Genomic DNA, 17,402 nt, shown 5'->3' with positions numbered 1-17,402 from the left:
ACGGTCCGAAAAATTGGGCCTCTGTCTTGTCTCTGTTCAGTCTCGCCCCAGAGGCTCGTCCGTACCAGTCAGTCCTGTCCAGGGTCCTGTCGACGGATAAAAGGTCGGTGCATAAAATGTTGACGTCGTCCATGTAAAATACGCACTTGGCGGTCATCCCCCCACTCCCCGGGATCCCCACCCCACTGATCCGTTGGTCCCTTCTCAAGACCTGTGCCAGTGGTTCAATACAGGCCACAAACAGAAGAGGAGATAACGGACAGCCCTGACGGACGCCGCAGTGTACTCCCACTGCCTTTGACAGATGCCCATTTACAAGGATTTTGCTGGTGATGTCGCCGTACAGCAGTCCCACCCAAGCTAAAAACCTGTCCGGGAAACCCATTTTTTGCAGTACCTTAAAGAGGTACTGGTGCGAGACCCGATCAAAGGCTTTTTCAAAATCTAAATTTAGGACTACAAGCCGCATATTTCTGTCTCTCGCATAACAGATGGCATCTCGGATCAGTATCAGGCTGTCCGTGATCTTCCTTCCGGGAATGGCACAGGTTTGATCCGGGTGGATCACCTCCCCTAAAACAGAAGACATTCTGAGTGTTAAAACCTTGGTAAAAAGTTTACAATCAAAATTTAAAAGGGTTATCGGTCTCCAGTTCTTTAGGTCTGTCCTGTCGTTTTTCTTATATAAAAGAGTCACGATCCCCACTCTAAAACTGTCAGGTAGTCTGTCAAGGTATTCAAAGTCAGTAAAAACAGTCAAAAGTTCGTCGGCTAAAACATCCCAAAAGGTCAGATAAAACTCCAAGGGGAGGCCATCCTCCCCCGGTGACTTACCCCTCTTAAAATGCTTCAGTCCTTGGTCAATTTCTGTCCTCGTCAAGTCTTTTGTCAGGTCGTCTGTGTTGGGTAAGGTCTTGTCAATGTATGTTAAAACGTCCCCCATTGTTTCCTCGCATACATCTTTTACCCCAAACAGTTCCCCATAAAAATCCTCGACTACTTTTTCCATTCCTTCTGTGTCTGTTTTTAAAACCCCATCTTTATCTTTTAACCCTGTCATTATCCTACCCTTACTAACTATCTTCTTAAAAAAGTACCTTGTGCACTTCTCCCCCTCTTCTAGTTCCCTTTCCTTGCTTCTTAAAATAACCCCTTTGCTTTTTTGTTCTGCTAAAAGTGCCATTTCCTTTTTAACTAGTTTAATTTCGTGGTTAAAATCAAAGCCCTGTTGGCCTAGATTAAAATACCTTTCCAGTCGCTTTTGCAGTCCCACCATGCATCTATCTTTTTCTTTACTTTTCTTCTTTCCTATTTCTCTAAAGAAAGTCCTCGTCCTACCCTTCACCATTTCCCACCATTGTGCTCGTGTGTCAAAGAAGTCCTGTAGCGTCTGCCACTGGCTGAACTGCTCCCTGTACTGACTAACTACTCTATCATCTTCTAAAAGGGAACAGTTCAATTTCCAGGGCCCTCTTCCCACAGTCACACCCGAAGTTAGTGAAAGGGTGCACGTCAGCATTACGTGATCTGAGAAAAAGGCAGGGGTTATTCTAGCATCAGTTGGGGGGCAGTCCCGGGTAAACAGATAGTCAATGCGAGAGGCTCTGGTGCCGTCACCACTGGTCCAGGTGAAGCCCTCCTCTCTTGGATGCAGGGTTTTAAAACAGTCGGTCAGTTTAAAATCCCTGCACAGCCCTTGCAATAAAACACTTGACCTATCTACCTTAAAATCCTCTCCCGCCCCTCTCCTGTCTGCTCTACTTAAAACACAATTAAAATCCCCACCCACGACTAGAGGATCCCTCCCTAGCAGGTGGGACTGCAAGTCTTCTAAAAGTGCGCACCGGTCATGTTTGTCATTAAAACCATACACATTTAGCATGTTAAAATCTCTCCCCATAAAAGTACAATTGGCTAAAAGAGCACGCCCACCTACCACCACCGTGCTCCCCCTCACCACCACCTGTGGGGTCTTGATTAAAATGGCAACACCGTCGTTTTTATTAAAATTTGAGCCACTCCAAATGGAGGGCCCATGCTGCCACTTGTCCTCCCATTTCCTATAAGAGGATAAAAAGGGTAGACCACACTCCTGTAATAAAAACACATCTGAATTAAACCTTTCTAAAAAGGATAAAACCGACTGTGCTCTTCTTTCTGTTTTTATGCTTCTCACATTTATGGTGGTGATGTTAAAAGCCATAAGAGGGGTGAGTAAAAACAGTGCTTAAAAGAAAAGGCATTTAAACAGTTAAAAGGGGGTTACTTGTCTAGTGCTTCCTCTCTCTCCCGCCGGGGTAACGGGGGATGGCAGGGAGAGGAGGTTAAAACAGGACTTAAAAAGGAGATTGTGTTGGGGGAGTTGGGAGGGAAGGTTCTGGGTTCTTCCTCCCCCTGGGAGCTCTCCCATTCCAATTTGCCCTTTTTTTCATCGCCTTGTTCGGGGTCGGAGAGCTCCTCAGCATTTCTTTTTCGTGGGGGGAGGTGTTCTTCCAGAATCTCCACTCCCTCTCCCGTATCTCCTGACGCTGTCTCCACAGCTTTCTCTGACACAGTCTCCATACTGTCTGACCCACTTGGGGAGTTCTCACTCAAGACCTCTCCGGGGCCGTCTTTCTCGGCCCTTTCTCCTTCAGGGGTCACATTAATCTGGGGCAGGGGGATTGGGGGGGAGGGGGTTTTGTCCTCTCCTCCCACTTTTTCCACCACTGCACCTTCCGCGCCCTCCACTACCACCGGCTCCACCACTACCTCCTCAACCACCACCGGCTCCACCACCACCTCCTCGGCAACTGCCGTTCCCTCCCCTTGGCGCTCAGAAGCCCGGTCCGCGGCCGCCGTCTCCCTCCTCTCGGCCCTGACCTTATTGGCCCAGGAGAAGGGGCAGCCGCGGATGAGGTGGGACCGCTCGCCACAGAGGTTGCACGACCTTCCGTTCGTGCACTCCTCGTAGCGGTGGCCCACCTCCCGGCACTTCATGCAGACGACCTTTTTACAGGCCTCTGCGAGATGGCCATGTTCACCACACTTACGGCACAGCTTAGGCTGGTCCTGGTAGTGAACATGGCCCCTATTCTCTCCGAGGACTATGGTGGATGGGATGGCTTTCAACCCACCATAGCCCCCGGGGTCCTCCCTCTGCTGGACAGTAACCCTCCAGGCCCCTGTCCAGATCCCATCGGGATCCTTCACCTGGACCAAGGGCCCCTTCACATTGCAGTACCTGCCCAGCCATACTGCAACGTCCTCCGGCTGTACGGTTTCGTTATACATACGGATAATAACGGTTTTAATGCTATTATCCGTCAGCTTGGTCACCTCAAACATTGCTGTGAGGGACCCCTGGATGTTCAGGGAGTTCTGGAGTTGCCCCCAGAACTCCCGCAGGAAGCTGGCGTTGGCAAAGCTGACATCGAAGCCCTTCCCATAGGGAAGGGCTAAGATGCAGTTTACCTGCGCGGGGTGGAAACCGAGCTCTTTCTGGAGGAATTTTCTGGAGAAATCCAATCGGGATAACTCCATTATTTTCCCTCCCTTCTCCTTTAAAAGGAGGCGCACTGCATGGTGCCTCCTCATGCCAACCTGTGCTGCTGACATGATGGAGGCCCACTCCCTTTACAGCCCAACACCAGTGAAAAGGGGGGGGGAGGGGAAGGGGAAAAGGGGAGGGGAAAGGAAGGAAGGGGGGCGGGGGGAGGGAGAGGGTGTTGGGAAAAAGGGAAGGAGTGAAAGACAACCGAGGGAGCTGGCAGGCTCAGGTAGACTAAGCTAACAGGGCCTACCAGCACCACGGAACACACAACAAACTATCTGGCACAGCACCAAACTAATCTTATTGACAATGGGAAAGGACACTAGGAGGGGAATTTTTTTGTTTTATATTTTCCACAGGGGGGAGGGCACAAAAGGGAAAGACAAAAATAAACCACACAAACAAACTAAAGGCTAGAATGCTAGCAGGCCACACCAGCAGGCCAGGCTAGGCCTACCAGCTGGCAGGCCCACCAGCCAAGAGGCCTCAAAACAAAAAACCAACAAGGCACACAAACCAAGAGGGAAGACAACCTAGGGGGTAAGACTAACAAAACAAATTAAATAAAGTAAAAGGGAAGTGAAGGGATGACAACAACAAAAGGACAAACTGACTAAACAACACCTACCAAACATGAGGGACAAGAAGGCTAGCAGGCCTCACCAGCCGGCCAGGCTAGGCTAACCAGGCAGCAGGCTAGCTAGCAAAATGTCCCCCAGTTGGCAACACAAACAACAAGAAACTGAACAAAAGGAAATTTGGGGGATAAACTAAGGGTACAAGGTGGATGGGAACAAAGAATAAACAGTCAAACAATGCCTGCCACGCCTAAGGGGCCAGGAGGCTTGCAGACCAGGCTAAGCTAAAGCTAGCAGGCCGACAAGCCAGAAAGCCACCCCAGCTAGCAGACAACACACAACTGAAGACAATGGGAGGAGCTAAGGAGGGGACTATAGGATACACGGGGGAGGAGAGATGCAAAACAGGACAAGCAGGGGAAAACACAAAATAAATGTAATAACTAAAGAAAAAGGACCAGAGGGCCTTTAAACTCACCCTACAGGTGCTGGTGCACCTGTAGTCCACCACCAAGACCACCACCTAACCCAGGACAAAGAATAAACAAAGGTGAGACAAAAACAACAATAATGACAATAAATGATGATTTAACAAAAATAAATAGCACAATTTTCCCGGGCGCCCTCCGGCCTGTGATCGCTTCTCTGATCAAGTGCAGCACTGGCAAGGTAACTACACTTGATCTGAGCCAAAAGGCCGAGAAGCGATAACCCACAAATTGACCCCTGCACCCGCCGGGCCCCCGGGGGTCTCGGCAGACCTCAGCGGTTTGGCAAAAGTTGTCTCCTCCCCACCCGACGTTTCCCTGGTGACAGGCGGGTGTTTTTTTTAACAAGTCGCTAATGCGTCTTTAAGTCACTAGCTCTTTAAGCCTAGTGCGACTATTTGTTCAAAGCCCGGAAAACACGTCAGTCGTCGTCGGGCTTGAACTCAATTGCCCGAGCGACTACTTTGAGTGGAAAAATACGCCGGTCGGTCGGTCGGTCGGTCGGTCAGCCGGCTTCAAGTCAAACGCCTGAGCAAAAAGTCTCGGCGTCATCTCTGTCAATTTCTCTTGAAACAAGATACCGGGCTCTGCCAGAAGCAAAGCCCTTCCAAAAATATGTTGAACTCGTAAGTGTTCCTCTCCACGGAAGTCTTTAGTAAAAGGCGAAAGGCTTGTGCGTAATGAAGAGAAACCAGAGTCGTATGGAAGTCAGAGGTCGGGGCCCGAGACACACACTGTGCACTCTAGGCCGGGTGCCCGCGGGTGGTTCCCGAACCCACTCTTCCAAGTTTGAGGGCTGTGGGTAAAAATTCAAAGACAGACAGACAGACAGACAGACAGACAGACAGACAGACAATCCTGGTGAAGTGATTGTATTTTTTGGGGGGGGGTCAAAAACAGAGACAGACAGACAGACAGACAGACAGACAGACAGACAGACAGACAGACAGACAATCCTGGTGAAGTGATTGTATTTTTTGGGGGGGTCAAAAACAGAGACAGACAGACAGACAGACAGACAGACAGACAGACAGACAGACAGACAGACAATCCTGGTGAAGTGATTGTATTTTTTGGGGGGGTCAAAAACAGAGACAGACAGACAGACAGACAGACAGACAGACAGACAGACAGACAGACAATCCTGGTGAAGTGATTGTAATTTTTTGGGGGGGGTCAAAAACAGACAGACACACACACACACACAGAGACACACACACAGAGACACACACACACACACACACACACACAGAGACACACACACACACACACACACACACACAGAGACACACACACACACACACACACACACAATCCTGGCCAATGTTTTTTTTTTTTTTTTTTAAGTAAAATGGCGGGAAAACGGGGGACCCCATGAAGGGGGCTTCGCCCTTGTTTCAGTTTGGATGATTCTTCTTTTTTCATTCCTTCTCTTCTTCTGCTAGCTGTTTTACATAGCTTTGCGTATTTCTTTTTCCTTGACAATGAGAGAAAAGTGTTGCACCGTTCCCGGAGGTACTGCAATACCGGGTCGATGCGTGGAGCGGACGGAGCAAGCCCCATTTCCGACTCCCTGTTCGAAAAATCCATTTAATATGTAGTCCCCCGATGGGGGACGTATCAGATATTAAACTGATAAGAACAGATTTTTTTTTTTTTTACAAAATATATTTATTACGTTCCAAACCAAGCAAAATTTTCCACAAATCAATAAATTCAAACACAAATCCCAATAAACACAAAAATAGACATTTCAAAACTGTTCACCAATAACCAAGCCCAAAACCCATATCAAATAACCCAAAAAACACTCACCCTTTACTCCCGACCGACGGGGACGCCTCCTCCACTCCTGACGCTCCACCGTCGGCCACCATCCCCTCTCCCCTGGAAACAACACCACTACCCGGCACACCCACACTCTGTGCCTCGTGCCCCCCACTCAAATCTACCACTCCCCCCTCCTCCCGACTCCGGCCCGGGGACCCCATGCCCCTAAACAGGGAGCTTAAGCCTCCCTCACTCGCCCAATCCTGGGCCATTCCTGTGAGGTCCAGTTCAGACAGGGGTATAAAGGAGAAGGAAGAGGGAGCCCACGAGGGTCCTGCAACCTCCCCCTCCCCTCCCCCCTGATCTGCCTCCCCCCCTCTTTCTCCACACCTCCCCCTCAAGCTCTCCTTCCTCTTCGACCTCCTGTAATGTTTAGTAGCCGGCAAAAGGTTTTCATACCTCTTCCATATCTTACGACTTTTAATTCCCCCCATTTCAGTGTTCACCCAATCCTTCGCTCTCGTTACCTTCTCTGTCTCCTTTCTTTCTATCTCCTTCTTCTCCACCGCCGTCTTCTCAATCTCCTCCCTCTCTGTTTCCTTCTCCATCACCTTCCTCTCCACCTCCTTCTTCTCTTGCCCCTCCACTCTCATGTCTCCTTCCTCCTCCTGCTCCTTCTCTCCTTCTGCCTCCTGCTCCTCCTCTCCTTCAACCTCTCCTCCCAGCACCTTCTCTCCTTCATCCTCCTGGTCCTCCTCTCTTTCAGCCTCCTGCTCCTCCTCTCTTTCAGCCTCCTTCCCTTCCGGTTCCACTATGTCCATTTCTTCCTTTTCCTCTTCTGCTCCTGCTGTCGCTCTTTCCTTCTCCTCCTGCCGTGCGTCCCTTTTCTCCGTGCCTGTTCCTGGCTCTCTGTCCCCTCCTCTTCTTCCCCCATCCCCGGCTCTCGCTCCCCCCCCAGCTGCAGACGCGTATGACCGGTGACGCGCCGGGCATTCACGCCACAGGTGTGTTAGCATGCCACACCCGTGACATGCCCTCGGCGCGTCACAGTCCCCCGCCCCGTGCTCCGCAGATCCACAATACCTACATTTCTTTGTGCTGCACGAGGCGAGGATATGACCATAGGCCATACAACGCCTGCAGAACGGAGGCTGACGGGCATAATGCAATGTCCCCCGGTCAGCCCCCAGGGAGAACATAGCCGGAGGATGGAGGTAGCCCCCCAGACCTTTTGGGTCTTCTCGAAGGAGAGCCTGGTAGCTTCTCCTCCCCGTCCAAAACCCGAGCGTGTCCTTGAGGAGCCTTGCTGAGGAGATGTTGTTCATAAATCTCCCCAGGAAAGCCCTCACATCCTCTTCCTTTACATGTGGGTTATACATGTTAATGGTCACAACTCTAAAATTGTTCCTTGCCAGATTTGTTACGGCATAGTGACACATGGGCCTCTCCTTCTCCACTCTTCTCACTTTCTGCATTATCTCCTCATGTTTTCCCTCCGTATGCAGCGTTACCTCAAAAGCTCCCTCCAACGGGTTGTCATGGAGGCAAAAGACATCTTCTACCTTCAGTTGGAGCACCCCCATTAGCAGGTTCCTTCCAAAGGTTTCCCTCCCGAAAGGCTCCATGTCCTTCTCCTTCCATGTAAAACGCACTGTATTGGCCAGCCCGATTCCAGGGACCGATGCTGATGGTATCTTCCGAGCCATCTTCTCCGGAAGAATTGCCTCCTCAATAATCTCCAGCCTTCAAAAAGAAAACCGAGTAGAAACAAAAAAACTTTCCAAACCGGGAATTTTCTCCGCCCAAAAAACCCTATCGCCCTCCTATCTCCGACCTTTTGACTCAGCGAGCTCTGGGGCACCTCGGTACCAAGCTTGATCTGAGCCAAAAGGCCGAGAAGCGATAACCCACAAATTGACCCCTGCACCCGCCGGGCCCCCGGGGGTCTCGGCAGACCTCAGCGGTTTGGCAAAAGTTGTCTCCTCCCCACCCGACGTTTCCCTGGTGACAGGCGGGTGTTTTTTTTAACAAGTCGCTAATGCGTCTTTAAGTCACTAGCTCTTTAAGCCTAGTGCGACTATTTGTTCAAAGCCCGGAAAACACGTCAGTCGTCGTCGGGCTTGAACTCAATTGCCCGAGCGACTACTTTGAGTGGAAAAATACGCCGGTCGGTCGGTCGGTCGGTCGGTCGGTCGGTCGGTCGGTCAGCCGGCTTCAAGTCAAACGCCTGAGCAAAAAGTCTCGGCGTCATCTCTGTCAATTTCTCTTGAAACAAGATACCGGGCTCTGCCAGAAGCAAAGCCCTTCCAAAAATATGTTGAACTCGTAAGTGTTCCTCTCCACGGAAGTCTTTAGTAAAAGGCGAAAGGCTTGTGCGTAATGAAGAGAAACCAGAGTCGTATGGAAGTCAGAGGTCGGGGCCCGAGACACACACTGTGCACTCTAGGCCGGGTGCCCGCGGGTGGTTCCCGAACCCACTCTTCCAAGTTTGAGGGCTGTGGGTAAAAATTCAAAGACAGACAGACAGACAGACAGACAGACAGACAGACAGACAGACAATCCTGGTGAAGTGATTGTATTTTTTGGGGGGGGGTCAAAAACAGAGACAGACAGACAGACAGACAGACAGACAGACAGACAGACAGACAGACAGACAATCCTGGTGAAGTGATTGTATTTTTTGGGGGGGTCAAAAACAGAGACAGACAGACAGACAGACAGACAGACAGACAGACAGACAGACAGACAGACAATCCTGGTGAAGTGATTGTATTTTTTGGGGGGGTCAAAAACAGAGACAGACAGACAGACAGACAGACAGACAGACAGACAGACAGACAGACAATCCTGGTGAAGTGATTGTAATTTTTTGGGGGGGGTCAAAAACAGACAGACACACACACACACACAGAGACACACACACAGAGACACACACACACACACACACACACACAGAGACACACACACACACACACACACACACAGAGACACACACACACACACACACACACACAATCCTGGCCAATGTTTTTTTTTTTTTTTTTTAAGTAAAATGGCGGGAAAACGGGGGACCCCATGAAGGGGGCTTCGCCCTTGTTTCAGTTTGGATGATTCTTCTTTTTTCATTCCTTCTCTTCTTCTGCTAGCTGTTTTACATAGCTTTGCGTATTTCTTTTTCCTTGACAATGAGAGAAAAGTGTTGCACCGTTCCCGGAGGTACTGCAATACCGGGTCGATGCGTGGAGCGGACGGAGCAAGCCCCATTTCCGACTCCCTGTTCGAAAAATCCATTTAATATGTAGTCCCCCGATGGGGGACGTATCAGATATTAAACTGATAAGAACAGATACTACACTTGATCTGAGCCAAAAGGCCGAGAAGCGATAACCCACAAATTGACCCCTGCACCCGCCGGGCCCCCGGGGGTCTCGGCAGACCTCAGCGGTTTGGCAAAAGTTGTCTCCTCCCCACCCGACGTTTCCCTGGTGACAGGCGGGTGTTTTTTTTAACAAGTCGCTAATGCGTCTTTAAGTCACTAGCTCTTTAAGCCTAGTGCGACTATTTGTTCAAAGCCCGGAAAACACGTCAGTCGTCGTCGGGCTTGAACTCAATTGCCCGAGCGACTACTTTGAGTGGAAAAATACGCCGGTCGGTCGGTCGGTCGGTCGGTCGGTCGGTCAGCCGGCTTCAAGTCAAACGCCTGAGCAAAAAGTCTCGGCGTCATCTCTGTCAATTTCTCTTGAAACAAGATACCGGGCTCTGCCAGAAGCAAAGCCCTTCCAAAAATATGTTGAACTCGTAAGTGTTCCTCTCCACGGAAGTCTTTAGTAAAAGGCGAAAGGCTTGTGCGTAATGAAGAGAAACCAGAGTCGTATGGAAGTCAGAGGTCGGGGCCCGAGACACACACTGTGCACTCTAGGCCGGGTGCCCGCGGGTGGTTCCCGAACCCACTCTTCCAAGTTTGAGGGCTGTGGGTAAAAATTCAAAGACAGACAGACAGACAGACAGACAGACAGACAGACAGACAATCCTGGTGAAGTGATTGTATTTTTTGGGGGGGGGTCAAAAACAGAGACAGACAGACAGACAGACAGACAGACAGACAGACAGACAGACAGACAGACAATCCTGGTGAAGTGATTGTATTTTTTGGGGGGGTCAAAAACAGAGACAGACAGACAGACAGACAGACAGACAGACAGACAGACAGACAGACAGACAATCCTGGTGAAGTGATTGTATTTTTTGGGGGGGTCAAAAACAGAGACAGACAGACAGACAGACAGACAGACAGACAGACAGACAGACAGACAGACAATCCTGGTGAAGTGATTGTAATTTTTTGGGGGGGGTCAAAAACAGACAGACACACACACACACACAGAGACACACACACAGAGACACACACACACACACACACACACACAGAGACACACACACACACACACACACACACACAGAGACACACACACACACACACACACACACAATCCTGGCCAATGTTTTTTTTTTTTTTTTTAAGTAAAATGGCGGGAAAACGGGGGACCCCATGAAGGGGGCTTCGCCCTTGTTTCAGTTTGGATGATTCTTCTTTTTTCATTCCTTCTCTTCTTCTGCTAGCTGTTTTACATAGCTTTGCGTATTTCTTTTTCCTTGACAATGAGAGAAAAGTGTTGCACCGTTCCCGGAGGTACTGCAATACCGGGTCGATGCGTGGAGCGGACGGAGCAAGCCCCATTTCCGACTCCCTGTTCGAAAAATCCATTTAATATGTAGTCCCCCGATGGGGGACGTATCAGATATTAAACTGATAAGAACAGATTTTTTTTTTTTTTTACAAAAATTATTTATTACTTTCTATGCCGTTCAATACAAAACCATGTATCCAATCAAAATCATAACTAGGCATTTTTAATTGTAACACAAACCAAAAACCCTAAAACAAAGACCCAGGGAAACATCTTCCCTCTCCTTCTCACCTATAAACCAAAACCCATACTAACAACAAAAAAATCAAAATAAACTCACCCTATCCTCCCGACCGACGGGGACGCCTCCTCCACTCCTGACGCTCCGCCGTCGGCCACCATCCCCTCTCCTCTATTTACAGAATCAGTGCCTGGCACAAGCGAACACTGTGTCTTGTGCCCCCCACTTAAGTCTATCACCCTGCCCTCCTGGCTCTGGCCTGAGCACCCCATGCCCTCAAACAAAAAGTTAACCCCTTCCGCCATCCCCCACCCCTGGGCAATGCTTGGAAGGTCCAGCTCAGCCAGGGGTGTAAAAGAGCATGAAGGAGAGGGAGCCCACGAGGGCCCCGCATCCTCTCCACCCTGCCCTGCCCCCCCCCTACCATCCTTCCTCCTCCTGCTGCCCTTTTGTTCCCACTTCTTAGGTCTCTTTATCGGTGGAGGGCGCAGCCAGGGAACATCTCTGTCTGCGTCCGTCAGTCCCCCCCTCGCTTCGTTCATATTGTCCGCCAGCTCACCCCTCGCTTCCTTCACAGTGTCCGTCAGCCCCCCCACCATCTCCCTCAGCTCCTCTACCCGTGATCTCACCTCTTTACTGTCCCCCCACTCCTTCACTCCCTCTCCTTCTGGTCCCGCCACCACTTCTTTCTCTGTCTCCTTCCTTTCTGTCTCTTTCTTTTCCACCACCGTCTTCCCAGTCTCCTCCCTCTCTGTTGCCTTCTCCGTCTCCTTCCTCTCCACCGCCGTCTTCTCTGGCCCCTCCACTCTCATGTCTCCTTCCTCCTCCTGCTCCTTCTCTCCTTCAGCCGCCTGCTCCTCCTCTCCTTCAACCTCTCCCTCTCTTCCCAGCACCTTCTCCACCTGCTCCTCCTCTCCTTCCCCCGCTCCTCCCGGTACCTTTTCCTCCTCTTTTCGTGATGTTCCTGTTCCAGATCCCATGTCCGCTCCTCTTCCTCTACTTCCCACATCCCCCGCACCTGCTCCCCCTCCAGCCGCAGACGCGTATGACCCGTGACGAGCCGGGCACCTCCGCCACAGGTGTGTAACCGAGCCACACCCGTGGCAAGCCTTTGGCTCGTCACAATCCCTTGCCTCGTGCCCGCTCGACCCACAGAACCTGCAAATCCTTGTACTACACGAGGCAAGGGTATGACCATAGGCCATACAGCGCCTGCAAAATGGAGGCTGACGGGCATAATGTAACGTCCCCCTGTCAGCCCCCAGGGAGAACATCGCTGGGGGATGTAGGTACCCACCCAATCCCCTTGGGTCCTCCCTGAGAAGGGCCTGGAACCCTCTCCTCCCGTTCCAGAATCCCAGGGAGTCCCTGAGGCGCCTCGCTGAGGAAACATTGTCCATGTATCTGCCCAGAAAGGCCCTCACCTCTTCGTCAGTCACATGGGGATTGTACATGGTCACAGTTACCAATCGAAAACTACTTCTCGCCAAGTTGGTCACTTCATAATGGCACATGGGAAATGCCTTACTCCCTTCTTTTGTCTTCATCAAAATTTCTTCATGCTTCCCTTCACTATAAAAAGTCACATCAAATGCCCCCTCCATTGGATTATCTTGGAAGCATAAAACATCCTTTACCTCCAGATTCAATATCCCCATCAATATGGTCCTTCCGAACTTCTCTCTTCCAAATGGCTCCAAATCTTTGTTCCTCCATGCAAACCTCACAGTATTGGACAATCCAATTCCTGGTACCGCCTTGTTATTACTGGTACGCGCCATTTCCAAAAGGAAAAAAAAACACACGTCCACACAAGGAAAAAAACAGCTCTCCAAATGGAAGCCTCTGGAAAAAACCAAAAACGCCTTGGCAAAAAAGAACTCTGTCTCGCCCAAAAACCTATCGCCCTCCTATCTCCGACCTTTTGACTCAGCGAGCTCTGGGGCACCTCGGTACCAAGCTTGATCTGAGCCAAAAGGCCGAGAAGCGATAACCCACAAATTGACCCCTGCACCCGCCGGGCCCCCGGGGGTCTCGGCAGACCTCAGCGGTTTGGCAAAAGTTGTCTCCTCCCCACCCGACGTTTCCCTGGTGACAGGCGGGTGTTTTTTTTAACAAGTCGCTAATGCGTCTTTAAGTCACTAGCTCTTTAAGCCTAGTGCGACTATTTGTTCAAAGCCCGGAAAACACGTCAGTCGTCGTCGGGCTTGAACTCAATTGCCCGAGCGACTACTTTGAGTGGAAAAATACGCCGGTCGGTCGGTCGGTCGGTCGGTCGGTCGGTCGGTCGGTCGGTCAGCCGGCTTCAAGTCAAACGCCTGAGCAAAAAGTCTCGGCGTCATCTCTGTCAATTTCTCTTGAAACAAGATACCGGGCTCTGCCAGAAGCAAAGCCCTTCCAAAAATATGTTGAACTCGTAAGTGTTCCTCTCCACGGAAGTCTTTAGTAAAAGGCGAAAGGCTTGTGCGTAATGAAGAGAAACCAGAGTCGTATGGAAGTCAGAGGTCGGGGCCCGAGACACACACTGTGCACTCTAGGCCGGGTGCCCGCGGGTGGTTCCCGAACCCACTCTTCCAAGTTTGAGGGCTGTGGGTAAAAATTCAAAGACAGACAGACAGACAGACAGACAGACAGACAGACAGACAATCCTGGTGAAGTGATTGTATTTTTTGGGGGGGGGTCAAAAACAGAGACAGACAGACAGACAGACAGACAGACAGACAGACAGACAGACAGACAGACAATCCTGGTGAAGTGATTGTATTTTTTGGGGGGGTCAAAAACAGAGACAGACAGACAGACAGACAGACAGACAGACAGACAGACAGACAGACAGACAATCCTGGTGAAGTGATTGTATTTTTTGGGGGGGTCAAAAACAGAGACAGACAGACAGACAGACAGACAGACAGACAGACAGACAGACAGACAGACAATCCTGGTGAAGTGATTGTAATTTTTTGGGGGGGGTCAAAAACAGACAGACACACACACACACACAGAGACACACACACAGAGACACACACACACACACACACACACACAGAGACACACACACACACACACACACACACACAGAGACACACACACACACACACACACACACAATCCTGGCCAATGTTTTTTTTTTTTTTTTTTTTTTTTTTTTTTTTTTTTAAGTAAAATGGCGGGGAAAACGGGGGACCCCATGAAGGGGGCTTCGCCCTTGTTTCAGTTTGGATGATTCTTCTTTTTTCATTCCTTCTCTTCTTCTGCTAGCTGTTTTACATAGCTTTGCGTATTTCTTTTTCCTTGACAATGAGAGAAAAGTGTTGCACCGTTCCCGGAGGTACTGCAATACCGGGTCGATGCGTGGAGCGGACGGAGCAAGCCCCATTTCCGACTCCCTGTTCGAAAAATCCATTTAATATGTAGTCCCCCGATGGGGGACGTATCAGATATTAAACTGATAAGAACAGATACTACACTTGATCTGAGCCAAAAGGCCGAGAAGCGATAACCCACAAATTGACCCCTGCACCCGCCGGGCCCCCGGGGGTCTCGGCAGACCTCAGCGGTTTGGCAAAAGTTGTCTCCTCCCCACCCGACGTTTCCCTGGTGACAGGCGGGTGTTTTTTTTAACAAGTCGCTAATGCGTCTTTAAGTCACTAGCTCTTTAAGCCTAGTGCGACTATTTGTTCAAAGCCCGGAAAACACGTCAGTCGTCGTCGGGCTTGAACTCAATTGCCCGAGCGACTACTTTGAGTGGAAAAATACGCCGGTCGGTCGGTCGGTCGGTCGGTCGGTCGGTCAGCCGGCTTCAAGTCAAACGCCTGAGCAAAAAGTCTCGGCGTCATCTCTGTCAATTTCTCTTGAAACAAGATACCGGGCTCTGCCAGAAGCAAAGCCCTTCCAAAAATATGTTGAACTCGTAAGTGTTCCTCTCCACGGAAGTCTTTAGTAAAAGGCGAAAGGCTTGTGCGTAATGAAGAGAAACCAGAGTCGTATGGAAGTCAGAGGTCGGGGCCCGAGACACACACTGTGCACTCTAGGCCGGGTGCCCGCGGGTGGTTCCCGAACCCACTCTTCCAAGTTTGAGGGCTGTGGGTAAAAATTCAAAGACAGACAGACAGACAGACAGACAGACAGACAGACAGACAGACAGACAATCCTGGTGAAGTGATTGTATTTTTTGGGGGGGGGTCAAAAACAGAGACAGACAGACAGACAGACAGACAGACAGACAGACAGACAGACAGACAGACAATCCTGGTGAAGTGATTGTATTTTTTGGGGGGGTCAAAAACAGAGACAGACAGACAGACAGACAGACAGACAGACAGACAGACAGACAGACAGACAATCCTGGTGAAGTGATTGTATTTTTTGGGGGGGTCAAAAACAGAGACAGACAGACAGACAGACAGACAGACAGACAGACAGACAGACAGACAGACAATCCTGGTGAAGTGATTGTAATTTTTTGGGGGGGGTCAAAAACAGACAGACACACACACACACACAGAGACACACACACAGAGACACACACACACACACACACACACACAGAGACACACACACACACACACACACACACACAGAGACACACACACACACACACACACACACAATCCTGGCCAATGTTTTTTTTTTTTTTTTTAAGTAAAATGGCGGGAAAACGGGGGACCCCATGAAGGGGGCTTCGCCCTTGTTTCAGTTTGGATGATTCTTCTTTTTTCATTCCTTCTCTTCTTCTGCTAGCTGTTTTACATAGCTTTGCGTATTTCTTTTTCCTTGACAATGAGAGAAAAGTGTTGCACCGTTCCCGGAGGTACTGCAATACCGGGTCGATGCGTGGAGCGGACGGAGCAAGCCCCATTTCCGACTCCCTGTTCGAAAAATCCATTTAATATGTAGTCCCCCGATGGGGGACGTATCAGATATTAAACTGATAAGAACAGATACTACACTTGATCTGAGCCAAAAGGCCGAGAAGCGATAACCCACAAATTGACCCCTGCACCCGCCGGGCCCCCGGGGGTCTCGGCAGACCTCAGCGGTTTGGCAAAAGTTGTCTCCTCCCCACCCGACGTTTCCCTGGTGACAGGCGGGTGTTTTTTTTAACAAGTCGCTAATGCGTCTTTAAGTCACTAGCTCTTTAAGCCTAGTGCGACTATTTGTTCAAAGCCCGGAAAACACGTCAGTCGTCGTCGGGCTTGAACTCAATTGCCCGAGCGACTACTTTGAGTGGAAAAATACGCCGGTCGGTCGGTCGGTCGGTCGGTCGGTCGGTCGGTCGGTCGGTCAGCCGGCTTCAAGTCAAACGCCTGAGCAAAAAGTCTCGGCGTCATCTCTGTCAATTTCTCTTGAAACAAGATACCGGGCTCTGCCAGAAGCAAAGCCCTTCCAAAAATATGTTGAACTCGTAAGTGTTCCTCTCCACGGAAGTCTTTAGTAAAAGGCGAAAGGCTTGTGCGTAATGAAGAGAAACCAGAGTCGTATGGAAGTCAGAGGTCGGGGCCCGAGACACACACTGTGCACTCTAGGCCGGGTGCCCGCGGGTGGTTCCCGAACCCACTCTTCCAAGTTTGAGGGCTGTGGGTAAAAATTCAAAGACAGACAGACAGACAGACAGACAGACAGACAGACAGACAATCCTGGTGAAGTGATTGTATTTTTTGGGGGGGGGTCAAAAACAGAGACAGACAGACAGACAGACAGACAGACAGACAGACAGACAGACAGACAGACAATCCTGGTGAAGTGATTGTATTTTTTGGGGGGGTCAAAAACAGAGACAGACAGACAGACAGACAGACAGACAGACAGACAGACAGACAGACAGACAATCCTGGTGAAGTGATTGTATTTATTGGGGGGGTCAAAAACAGAGACAGACAGACAGACAGACAGACAGACAGACAGACAGACAGACAGACAATCCTGGTGAAGTGATTGTAATTTTTTGGGGGGGGTCAAAAACAGACAGACACACACACACACACAGAGACACACACACAGAGACACACACACACACACACACACACACAGAGACACACACACACACACACACACACACACAGAGACACACACACACACACACACACACACAATCCTGGCCAATGT

General features: G+C 50.2%; 9 non-coding genes and 2 pseudogenes across 9 annotated transcripts; all 11 read right to left on the bottom strand.

Moving 5' to 3' along the window:
• Positions 1-5,181: 5,181 nt before the first annotated feature.
• LOC115187283 (U5 spliceosomal RNA) lies at positions 5,182-5,298 on the bottom strand. The gene has a single exon (XR_003876002.1). It is a non-coding gene; the product is annotated as a U5 spliceosomal RNA (small nuclear RNA).
• A 793-nt stretch (positions 5,299-6,091) lies between these two features.
• LOC115187259 (uncharacterized) lies at positions 6,092-6,269 on the bottom strand (annotated as a pseudogene).
• A 2,381-nt stretch (positions 6,270-8,650) lies between these two features.
• Positions 8,651-8,767, bottom strand: LOC115187282 (U5 spliceosomal RNA). Its single transcript, XR_003876001.1, has one exon. It is a non-coding gene; the product is annotated as a U5 spliceosomal RNA (small nuclear RNA).
• A 795-nt stretch (positions 8,768-9,562) lies between these two features.
• LOC115187244 (U2 spliceosomal RNA) lies at positions 9,563-9,753 on the bottom strand. The gene has a single exon (XR_003875975.1). It is a non-coding gene; the product is annotated as a U2 spliceosomal RNA (small nuclear RNA).
• Positions 9,754-10,123: 370 nt separating this feature from the next.
• LOC115187281 (U5 spliceosomal RNA) lies at positions 10,124-10,240 on the bottom strand. Its single transcript, XR_003876000.1, has one exon. It is a non-coding gene; the product is annotated as a U5 spliceosomal RNA (small nuclear RNA).
• Positions 10,241-11,036: 796 nt separating this feature from the next.
• Positions 11,037-11,215, bottom strand: LOC115187253 (uncharacterized; annotated as a pseudogene).
• A 2,455-nt stretch (positions 11,216-13,670) lies between these two features.
• LOC115187280 (U5 spliceosomal RNA) lies at positions 13,671-13,787 on the bottom strand. The gene has a single exon (XR_003875999.1). It is a non-coding gene; the product is annotated as a U5 spliceosomal RNA (small nuclear RNA).
• An 816-nt stretch (positions 13,788-14,603) lies between these two features.
• On the bottom strand, positions 14,604-14,794 carry LOC115187243 (U2 spliceosomal RNA). The gene has a single exon (XR_003875974.1). It is a non-coding gene; the product is annotated as a U2 spliceosomal RNA (small nuclear RNA).
• A 370-nt stretch (positions 14,795-15,164) lies between these two features.
• Positions 15,165-15,281, bottom strand: LOC115187279 (U5 spliceosomal RNA). The gene has a single exon (XR_003875998.1). It is a non-coding gene; the product is annotated as a U5 spliceosomal RNA (small nuclear RNA).
• Positions 15,282-16,085: 804 nt separating this feature from the next.
• LOC115187242 (U2 spliceosomal RNA) lies at positions 16,086-16,276 on the bottom strand. Its single transcript, XR_003875973.1, has one exon. It is a non-coding gene; the product is annotated as a U2 spliceosomal RNA (small nuclear RNA).
• Positions 16,277-16,658: 382 nt separating this feature from the next.
• Positions 16,659-16,775, bottom strand: LOC115187278 (U5 spliceosomal RNA). The gene has a single exon (XR_003875997.1). It is a non-coding gene; the product is annotated as a U5 spliceosomal RNA (small nuclear RNA).
• Between the last annotated feature and the right edge of the window lie 627 nt (positions 16,776-17,402).

This window comes from Salmo trutta, unplaced genomic scaffold (assembly GCF_901001165.1).
Source record: "Salmo trutta unplaced genomic scaffold, fSalTru1.1, whole genome shotgun sequence".
Taxonomy (NCBI): domain Eukaryota; kingdom Metazoa; phylum Chordata; class Actinopteri; order Salmoniformes; family Salmonidae; genus Salmo; species Salmo trutta.
The sequence above is the reverse complement of the archived record's forward strand: the minus strand, read 5'-3'. Positions and strand labels throughout refer to the sequence as shown.